This window comes from Pan paniscus, chromosome 19 (genome assembly GCF_029289425.2).
Source record: "Pan paniscus chromosome 19, NHGRI_mPanPan1-v2.0_pri, whole genome shotgun sequence".
Lineage (NCBI taxonomy): Eukaryota > Metazoa > Chordata > Mammalia > Primates > Hominidae > Pan > Pan paniscus.
The window spans coordinates 6,081,615-6,094,219 of NC_073268.2; positions in this window are offsets into that span (position 1 = coordinate 6,081,615).

Genomic DNA, 12,605 nt, shown 5'->3' on the forward strand with positions numbered 1-12,605 from the left:
AAATATCTACACCGCTATCTCTATAAACATGGAAATATCTGCACTGCCATCTGTAAAAACATGGAAATACCTATACAGTCATCTGTATAAACATGGAAATATCTACAATGTCATCTGTGTACACATGGAAATATCTACACAGCCATCTGTATAAACATGTCAATATCTACACTGCTATCTCTATAAACATGGAAATATCTACACCGCCATCTCTATAAACATGAAAATGTCTACACTGCCACCTCCATAAACATGGAACTAACTACTCCGCCATCTGTATAAACATGGAAACATCTACACCGCCATCTGTGTGAATAAGGAAATATCTACAATGCCATCTGTATAAAGATATAAATATCTGCACCGCGAGCTGTATAAACATGGAAATATCTACATCGCTATCTGTATAAATGTGGAAATACCAACACCGCTATCGGTATAAACATAGAAATATCTACAATGCCATCTATATAAACATGGAAATATCTACACCGCTATGTCTATAAACATGGAAATAACTACACCGCTATCTCTATAAACATGGAGATTTCTACACCGCTATCTGTATAAACATGGAAATATCTACACCGCTATCCGTATAAACATGGAAATATCTACACCGCGATCTGTATAAACATGGAAATATCTACACAGCTATCTCTAAAAACATGGAAATATCTACACCGCTATCTGTATAAACATGGAAATATCTACACCGTGATCTTTATAAACATGGAAATATCTACACCGTGATCTGTATAAACATGGAAATACCTACACCGCTATTTGTATAAACATGGAAATATCTACACAGCTATCTCTATAAATATGGAATTATCTACACCGCCATCTGTATAAACATGGAAATACCTACAAAGTCATCTGTATAAACATGGAAATATCTACAAAGCCATCTGTATAAACATGGAAATATCTACACAGCCCTCTGTAGATACATGGAAATATCTATGCCGCTATCTGTATAAACATGGAAATAACTACACCGCTATTTGTATAAACAAGGAAATATCTACACCGTGACTTGTATAAACATGGAAATATTTACACCGCTATCTGTATAAACACGGATATTTCTACACCGTTATCAGTATAAATATGGAAAATCTACTCTGCTATCTCTATAAACATGGATATATCTACACCGCCATCTGTATAAACATGGAAATACCTATACAGTCATCTGTGTAAACATGGAAATATCTACACCACCAACTGTATAAAGATGGAAATATCTACAATGCCATCTGTATACACATGGAAGTACCTACACGGCAATCTGTGTATAGATGGAAACATCAACACCGCCATCTGTACAAGCTTGGAAATATCTACACTGCTATCTCTATAAACATGGAAATATATAGACTGCGGTATGTATAAACATGGAAATATCTACACCGGTATCTGGATAAACATGGAAATATCTACACCACGATCTGTATAAACCTGGAAATATATACACCGCTACCTGTATAAACATGGAAATATCTGCACCGCTATCTCTATAGACATGGAAATATCTACAAAGCCATCTGTATAAACATGGAAATACCTACACAGTCATGTGTAGGAACATGGAAATATCTACACTGCCATCTGTATAAACATAGAAATATCTACACAGCCCTCTGTATAAATATGGAGATATCTGCATAGGCATCTGTATAAACATGGAAATATCTGTACAGCTATCTGTATAAACATGGAAATACCTACACCGCTGTCTATATAAACATGGAAGTATGTACACCGCTATGTGTATAAACATGGATATATCTCCACTGCTCTCTGTATAAACATGGAAATATCTCCACCGTTATCTGTATAAACATGGAAATATCTACAGCGCCATCTCTATAAACATTGAAATATCCACACTGCCATCTGTAAAAACATGGAAATATCTACACAGTCATCTGAATAAACATGGAAATATCTACACCACCATCTGTATAAACATGGAAATAACTACAATACCATCTGTATACACATGGAAATATCTACACAGATATCTGTATAAACATGGAAATATCTACACAGCCATCTGTATAAACATGTCAATATCTACACTGCTATCTCTATAAACATGGAAATATCTACACCGCCATCTCTATAAACATGAAAATATCTACACTGCCATCTCCGTAAACATGGAACTGACTACTCCATCATCTGTATAGACATGGAAACATCTACACCGGCATCTGTGTGAATAAGGAAATATCTACAATGCCATCTGTATAAAGATATAAATATCTGCGCCGCGAGCTGTATAAACATGGAAATATCTACATCGCTATCTGTATAAACGTGGAAATACCAACACCGGTATCGGTATAAACATGGAAATATCTACAACGCCATCTATATAAACAAGGAAATATCTACACCGCTATGTCTATAAACATGGAAATAACTACACCGCTATCTCTATAAACATGGAAATATCTACACCGCTATCTGTATAAACATGGAAATATCTACAATGCCATCTGTAGAAAGATGGAAATATCTACACCGCAATCTGTGTAAACATGGAAATATCTACACCGATATCTGGAAATACATGGAAATATCTACACTGCTATCTGTACAAACTTGGATATAACTACTCCGCGATCTTTATAAACATGGAAATATCTACACCGCGATCTGTATAAACATGGAAATATCTACACCGCAATCTGTATAAACATGGAAATATCTACACAGCTATCTCTATAAACATGGAAAATCTACACCGCCATCTGTATAAACATGGAAATACCTACAAAGTCATGTGTATAAACATGGAAATATCTACAAAGCCATCTGTATAAACTTGGAAATATCTACACAGCCATCCGTATATACATGGAAATATCTACGCCGCTATCTGAATAAACATGGAAATAACTACACCGCTATTTGTAAAAACAAGGAAATATCTACACCGTGACTTGTATAAACATGGAAATATTTACACCGCTATCTGTATTAACATGGAAATTTCTACACCGTTATCTGTATAAATATGGAAATATCTACACCGCTATCTCTATAAACATGGAAATATCGACACCGCCATCTGTATAAACATGGAAATACCTATACAGTCATCTGTGTAAACATGGAAATATCTACACCACCATCTGTATAAACATGGAAATATCTACAATGCCATCTGTATACACATGGAAATACCTACACAGCAATCTGTGTATAGATGGACACATCAACACCGCCATCTGTACAAACATGGAAATATCTACACTGCTATCTCTATAAACATGGGAATATCTACACTGCGGTCTGTATAAACATGGAAATATCTACACCGGTATCTGTATAAACATGGAAATATCTACACCATGATCTGTATAAACATGGAAATATATACACCGCTATCTGTATAAACATGGAAATGTCTGCACCGCTATCTCTATAAACATGGAAATATCTACAAAGACATCTGTATAAACATGGAAATACCTACACAGTCATGTGTAGGAACATTTAAATATCTACACTGCCATCTGTATAAACATAGAAATATCTACACAGCCCTCTGTATAAATATGGAAATATCTGCATAGGCATCTGTGTAAACCTGGTAATATCTGCACCGCTATCTGTATAAACATGGAAATACCTACACCGCTGTCTCTATAAACATGGAAATATGTACACCGCTATGTGTATAAACATAGAAATATCTCCACTGCTCTCTGTATAAACATGGAAATATCTCCAGCGTTATCTGTATAAACATGGAAATATCTACAGCGCCATCTCTATAAACATTGACAAATCTACACTGCCATCTGTAAAAACATGGAAATATCTACACAGTCATCTGAATAAACGTGGAAATATCTACACCACCATCTGTATAAACATGGAAATACCTACAATACCATCTGTATAAACATGGAATTATCTACAGCGACATCTGTAGAAAGATGGAAGTATCTACACCGCTATCTCTATAAATATGGAAATATCTACACCGCAATCTCTATAAACATGAAAATATCTACACTGCCATCTCCATAAAGATGGAAGTATCTACCCCGCCAAGTGTATAAACACGGAAATACCTACACCACCATCTGTTTAAACATTGGAATTATCTACACCGCTATCTGTATAAACATGGAAATATCTACACCGCCATCTGCATATACATGGAAATATATACGCCGCCATCTGTATAAACATGGAAATATCTACACGGCCATCTGTGTATAGATGGAAATAACAACACCGCCATCTGTACAAACATGGAAATATCTACACCGCTATCTCTATAAACATGGAAATATCTGCACTGCCATCTGTAAAAACATGGAAATACCTATACAGTCATCTGTATAAACATGGAAATATCTACAATGCCATCTGTGTAAACATGGAAATATCTACACAGCCATCTGTATAAACATGGAAATATCTACACCGCCATCTCTATAAACATGAAAATGTCTACACTGCCATCTCCATAAACATGGAACTAACTACTCTGCCATCTGTATAAACATGGAAAAATCTACACCGCCATCTGTGTGAATAAGGAAATATCTACAATGCCATCTGTATAAAGATATAAATATCTGCACAGCGAGCTGTATAAACATGGAAATATCTACATCGCTATCTGTATAAATATGGAAATACCAACACCGCTATCGGTATAAACATAGAAATATCTACAATGCCATTTATATAAACATGGAAATATCTACACCGCTATGTCTATAAACATGGAAATAACTACACAGTTATCTCTATAAACATGGAAATATCTACACCGCTATCTGTATAAACATGGAAATCTCTACACCGCTATCTGTATAAACATGGAAATATCTACACCGCGATCTGTATAAACATGTAAATATCTACAAAGCTATCTCTATAAACATGGAAATATCTACACCGCCATCTGTATAAACATGGAAATACCTACAATGTCATCTGTATAAACATGGAAATATCTACAAAGCCATCTGTATAAACATTGAAATATCTACACAGCCATCTGTATAGACATGGAAATATCTACACCACTATCTGTATAAACATGGAAATAACTACACCGCTATTTGTATGAACAAGGAAATATCTACACCGTGACTTGTATAAACTTGGAAATATTTACACCGCTATCTGTATAAACATGGAAATTTCTACACCGTTATCTGTATAAATATGGAAATATCTACACCGCTATCTCTATAAACATGGAAATAACTACACCGCCATCTGTATAAACATGGAAATACCTATACTGTCATCTGTGTAAACATCGAAATATCTACATCACCATCTGTATAAACATGGAAATATCTACAATGCCATCTGTATACACATGGAAATACCTACACAGCAATCTGTGTTTAGATGGAAACATCAACACCGCCATGTGTACAAACATGGAAATATCTACACTGCTATCTCTATAAACATGGGAATATCTACACTGCGGTCTGTATAAACATGGAAATATCTATACCGGTATCTGTATAAACATGGAAATATCTGCACCATGATCTGTATAAACATGGAAATATATACACCGCTATCTGCATAAACATGGAAATGTCTGCACTGCTATCTCTATAAACATGGAAATATCTACAAAGACATCTGTATAACCATGGAAATACCTACACAGTCATGTGTAGGAACATTTAAATATCTACACTGCCATCTGTATAAACATAGAAATATCTACACAGTCCTCTGTATTAATATGGAAATATCTGCATAGGCATCTGTGTAAACATGGAAATATCTGCACCGCTATCTGTATAAACATGGAAATACCTACACCGCTGTCTCTATAAACATGGAAATATGTACAGCGCTATGTGTATAAACATGGAAATATCTCCACTGCTCTCTGTATAAACATGGAAATATCTCCACCGTTATCTGTATAAACTTGGAAATATCTACAGCGCCATCCGTATAAACATTGAAAAATCTACACTGCGATCTGTAAAAACATGGAGATATCTACATAGTCATCTGAATAAACATGGAAATATCTACACCACCATCTGTACAAACATGGAAATATCTACAATACCATCTGTATACACATGGAAATATCTACACGGCCATCTGTATAAACATGGAATTATCTACACTGCCATCTGTAGAAAGATGGAAATATCTACACCGCTATCTCTATAAATATGGAAATATCTACACCGCCATCTCTATAAACATGAAAATATCTACACTGCCATCTCCGTAAAGATGGAAGTATCTACTCCGCCATGTGTATAAACACGGAAATATCTACACCACCATCTGTGTAAACATGGAAATATCAACACCGCTATCTGTATAAACATGGAAATATCTCCACCGCCATCTGCATATCCATGGAAATATCTACACCTCTATCTCTATAAACATGGAAATACCTATACAGTCATCTGTATAATCATGGAAATATCTACAATGCCATCAGTATACACATGGAAATATCTACACAGCCATCTGTATAAAGGTAAATTTCTACACTGCTATCTCTATAAACATGGAAATATCTACCCCGCCATCTCTATAAACATGAAAATATCTACACTGCCATCTCCATAAACATGGAACTAACTACTACACAATCTGTATAAACATGGAAACATCTACACCGCCATCTGTGTGAATAAGGAAATATATACAATGCCATATGTATAAAGATATAAATATCTGCACCGCGAGCTGTATAAACATGAAAATATCTACATCGCTATCTGTATAAACGTGGAAATACCAACACCGCTATCGGTATTAACATAGAAATATCTACAACGCCATCTATGTAAAAATGGAAATATCTACACCGCTATGTCTATAAACATGGAAATATGTACACCGCTATCTCTATAAACATGGAAATTTCTACACCGCTATCTGTATAAACATTGAAATATCTACACGCTATCTGTATAAACATGGAAATATCTACACCGCGATCTGTATAAACTTGGAAATATCTACACAGCTATCTCTATAAACATGGAAATATCTACACCGCAATCAGTATAAACATGGAAATATCTACACCGCGATCTTTATAAACATGGAAATATGTACACCATGATCTGTATAAACATGGAAATATCTACACCGCGATCTGTATAAACATGGAAATATCTACACAGCTATCTCTATAAACATGGAATTATCTACACCGCCATCTGTATAAACATGGAAATACCTACAAAGTCATCTGTATAAACATGGAAATATCTACAAAGCCATCTGTATAACCATGGAAATATCTACACAGCCATCTGTACGTACATGGAAATATCTACGCCGCTATCTCTATAAACATGGAAATAACTACACCGCTATTTGTATAAACAAGGAAATATCTACACCGTGACTTGTATAAACATGGAAATATTTACACCGCTATCTGTATAAACTTGGATATTTCTCCACCGTTATCTGTATAAATATGGAAATATCTACTCTGCTATCTCTATAAACATGGATATATCTACACCACCATCTGTATAAACATGGAAATACCTATACAGTCATCTGTGTAAACATGGAAATATCTACACCACCATCTGTATAAACATGGAAATATCTACAATGCCATCTGTATACACATGCAAATACCTACACGGCAATCTGTGTATAGATGGAAACATCAAGACCGCCATCTGTACAAACTTGGAAATATCTACACTGCTATCTCTATAAACAAGGAAATATATACACTGCGGTCTGTATAAACATGGAATTATCTACACCGGTATCTGTATAAACATGGAAATATCTACACCACGATCTGTATAAACATGGAAATATATAAACCGCTATCTGTATAAACATGGAAATATCTGCACCGCTATCTCTATAGACATGGAAATATCTACAATGCCATCTGTATAAACATGGAAATACCTACAGAGTCATTTGTAGGAACATGGAAATATTTACACTGCCATCTGTATAAACATAGAAATATCTACACAGCCCTCTGTATAAATATGGAGATATCTGCATAGGCATCTGTATAAACATGGAAATATCTGTACAGCTATCTGTATAAACATGGAAATACCTACACCGCTGTCTCTATAAACATGGAAGTATGTACACCGCTATGTGTATAAACATGGAAATATCTCCACTGCTCTCTGTATAAACATGGAAATATCTCCACCGTTATCTGTATAAACATGGAAATATCTACAGCGCCATCTCTATAAACATTGAAATATCCACACTGCCATCTGTAAAAACATGGAAATATCTACACAGTCATCTGAATAAACAGGGAAATATCTACACCACCATCTGTAAAAACATGGAAATAACTACAATACCATCTGTATACACATGGAAATATCTACACAGATATCTGTATAAATATGGAAATATCTACACCGCCATCTGTATAAACATGGAAATATCTTCACTGCCATCTGTAGAAAGATGGAAATATCTACACCGCTATCTCTATAAATATGGAAATATCTACACCGCCATCTCTATAAACATAAAAATATCTACACTGCCATCTCCATAAAGATGGAAGTATGTACTCCGCCATGTGTATAAACACGGAAATATCTACACCACCATCTGTGTAAACATGGAAATACCTACACCGCTATCTGTATGAACATGGAAATATCTACACCGCCATCTGCATGTCCATGGAAATATCTATGCCACCATCTGTATAAACATGGAAATATCTACACGGCCATCTGTGTATAGATGGAAATATCAGCACCGCCATCTGTACAAACATGGAAATATCTACACCGCTATCTCTATAAACATGGAAATATCTGCAATGCCATCTGTAAAAACATGGAAATACCTATACAGTCATCTGTATAAACATGGAAATATCTACAATGCCATCTATATACACATGGAAATATCTACACAGCCATCTGTATAAACATGTCAATATCTACACTGCTATCTCTATAAACATGGAAATATCTACACCGCCATCTCTATAAACATGAAAATATCTACACTGCCATCTCCATAAACATGGAACTAACTACTCCGTCATCTGTATAAACATGGAAACATCTACACCGCCATCTGTGTGAATAAGGAAATATCTACAATGCCATCTGTATTAAGATATAAATATCTGCACCGCGAGCTGTATAAACATGGAAATATCTACATCGCTATGTGTATAAACGTGGAAATACCAACACCGCTATCGGTATAAACATAGAAATATCTACCACGCCATCTATATAAACATGGAAATACCTACACCGCTATGTCTATAAACAAGGAAATACCTACACCGCTATCTCTATAAACATGGAAATATCTACACCGCTATCTGTATAAACATGGAAATATCAACAATGCCATCTGTAGAAAGATGGAAATATCTACACCGCAATCTGTGTAAACATGGAAATATCTACACCACTATGTCTATAAACATGGAAATGCCTGCACCGCTATCTCTATAAACATGGAAATATCTACACCGCTATCTGTATAAACATTGAAATATCTACAATGCCATCTGTAGAAAGATGGAAATATCTACACCGCAATCTGTGTAAACATGGAAATATCTACACCGATATCTGGAAAAACTTGGAAATATCTACACTGCTATCTGTATAAACATGGAAATACCTACACCGCTGTCTCTATAAACATGGAAATATGTACAGCGCTATGTGTATAAACATGGAAATATCTCCACCGTTTATCGGTATAAACATGGAAATATCTACAGCGCCATCTCTATAAACATTGACAAATCTACACTGCCATCTGTAAAAACATGGAAATATCTACACAGTAATCTGAATAAACGTGGAAATATCTACACCACCATCTGTATAAACATGGAAATACCTACAATACCATCTGTATACACATGGAAATATCTACACGGCCGTCTGTATAAACATGGAATTATCTACACCGCCATCTGTAGAAAGATGGAAATATCTACACCGCCATCTCTATAAACATGAAAATATCTACACTGCCATCTCCATAAAGATGGAAGTATCTACTCCGCCATGTGTATAAACACGGAAATATCTACACCGCCATCTGTACAAACATGGAAATATCTACACCGCTATCTCTATAAACATGGAAATATCTGCACTGCCATCTGTAAAAACATGGAAATACCTATACAGTCATCTGTATAAACATGGAAATATCTACAATACCATCTGTGTACACATGGAAATATCTACACAGCCATCTGTATAAACATGTAAATATCTACACTGCTATCTCTATAAACATGGAAATATCTACACCGCCATCTCTATAAACATGAAAATGTCTACACTGCCACCTCCATAAACATGGAACTAACTACTCCGCCATCTGAATAAACATTGAAACATCTTCACCGCCATCTGTGTGAATAAGGAAATATCTACAATGCCATCTGTATAAGGATATAAATATCTGCACCGCGAGCTGTATAAACATGGAAATATCTACATCGCTATCTGTATAAATGTGGAAATACCAACACCGCTATCGGTATAAACATAGAAATATCTACAATGCCATCTATATAAACATGGAAATATCTACAGCGCTATGTATATAAACATGGAAATAACTACACAGTTATCTCTATAAACATGGAAATATCTACACAGCTATCTGTATAAACATGGAAATCTCTACACCGCTATCTGTATAAACATGGAAATATCTACACCGCGATCTGTATAAACATGTAAATATCTACAAAGCTACCTCTATAAACATGGAAATATCTACACCGCCATCTGTATAAACATGGAAATACCTACAATGTCATCTGTATAAACATGGAAATATCTACAAAGCCATCTGTATAAACATGGAAATATCTACACAGCCATCTGTATAGACATGGAAATATCTACACCACTATCTGTATAAACATGGAAATAACTACACCGCTATTTGTATGAACAAGGAAATATCTACACCGTGACTTGTATAAACATGGAAATATTTACACCGCTATCTGTATAAACATGGAAATTTCTACACCGTTATCTGTATAAATATGGAAATATCTACACCGCTATCTCTATAAACATGGAAATACCTACACCGCCATCTGTATAAACATGGAAATACATATACTGTCATCTGTGTTAACATGGAAATATCTACATCACCATCTGTATAAACATGGAAATATCTACAATGCCATCTGTATACACATGGAAATACCTACACAGCAATCTGTGTTTAGATGGAAACATCAACACCGCCATGTGTACAAACATGGAAATATCTACACTGCTATCTCTATAAACATGGGAATATCTACACTGCGGTCTGTATAAACATGGAAATATCTATACCGGTATCTGTATAAACATGGAAATATCTACCCCATGATCTGTATAAACATGGAAATATATACACCGCTATCTGCATAAACATGGAAATGTCTGCACTGCTATCTCTATAAACATGGAAATATCTACAAAGACATCTGTATAAACATGGAAATACCTACACAGTCATGTGTAGGAACATTTAAATATCTACAATGCCATCTGTATAAACATAGAAGTATCTACACAGCCCTCTGTATAAATATGGAAATATCTGCATAGGCATCTCTGTAAACATGGAAATATCTGCACCGCTATCTGTATAGACATGGAAATACCTACACCGCTGTCTCTATAAACATGGAAATATGTACACCGCTATGTGTATAAACATGGAAATATCTCCACTGCTCTCTGTATAAACATGGAAATATCTCCACCGTTATCTGTATAAACATGGAAATATCTACAGCGCCATCCCTATAAACATTGAAAAATCTACACTGCGATCTGTAAAAACATGGAGATATCTACACAGTCATCTGAATAAACATGGAAATATCTACACCACCATCTGTACAAACATGGAAATACCTACAATACCATCTGTATTCACATGGAAATATCTACACGGCCATCTGTATAAACATGGAATTATCTACACTGCCATCTGTAGAAAGATGGAAATATCTACACCGCTATCTCTATAAATATGGAAATATCTACACCGCCATCTCTATAAACATGAAAATATCTACACTGCCATCTCCATAAAGATGGAATTATCTACTCCGCCATGTGTATATACACAGAAATATCTACACCACCATCTGTGTAAACATGGAAATATCTACACCGCTATCTGTATAAACATGGAAATATCTCCACCGCCATCTGCATATCCATGGAAATATCTACACCTCTATCTCTATAAACATGGAAATACCTATACAGTCATCTGTATAAACATGGAAATATCTACAATGCCATCAGTATACACATGGAAATATCTACACAGCCATCTGTATAAACACGTAAATATCTACACTGCTATCTCTATAAACATGGAAATATCTACACCGCCATCTCTATAAACATGAAAATACCTACACTGCCATCTACATAAACATGGAACTAACTACTCCGTCATCTGCATAAACATGGAAACATCTACACCGCCATCTGTGTGAATAAGGAATTATCTACAATGCCATCTGTATAAAGATATAAATATCTGCACCGCGAGCTGTATAAACATGG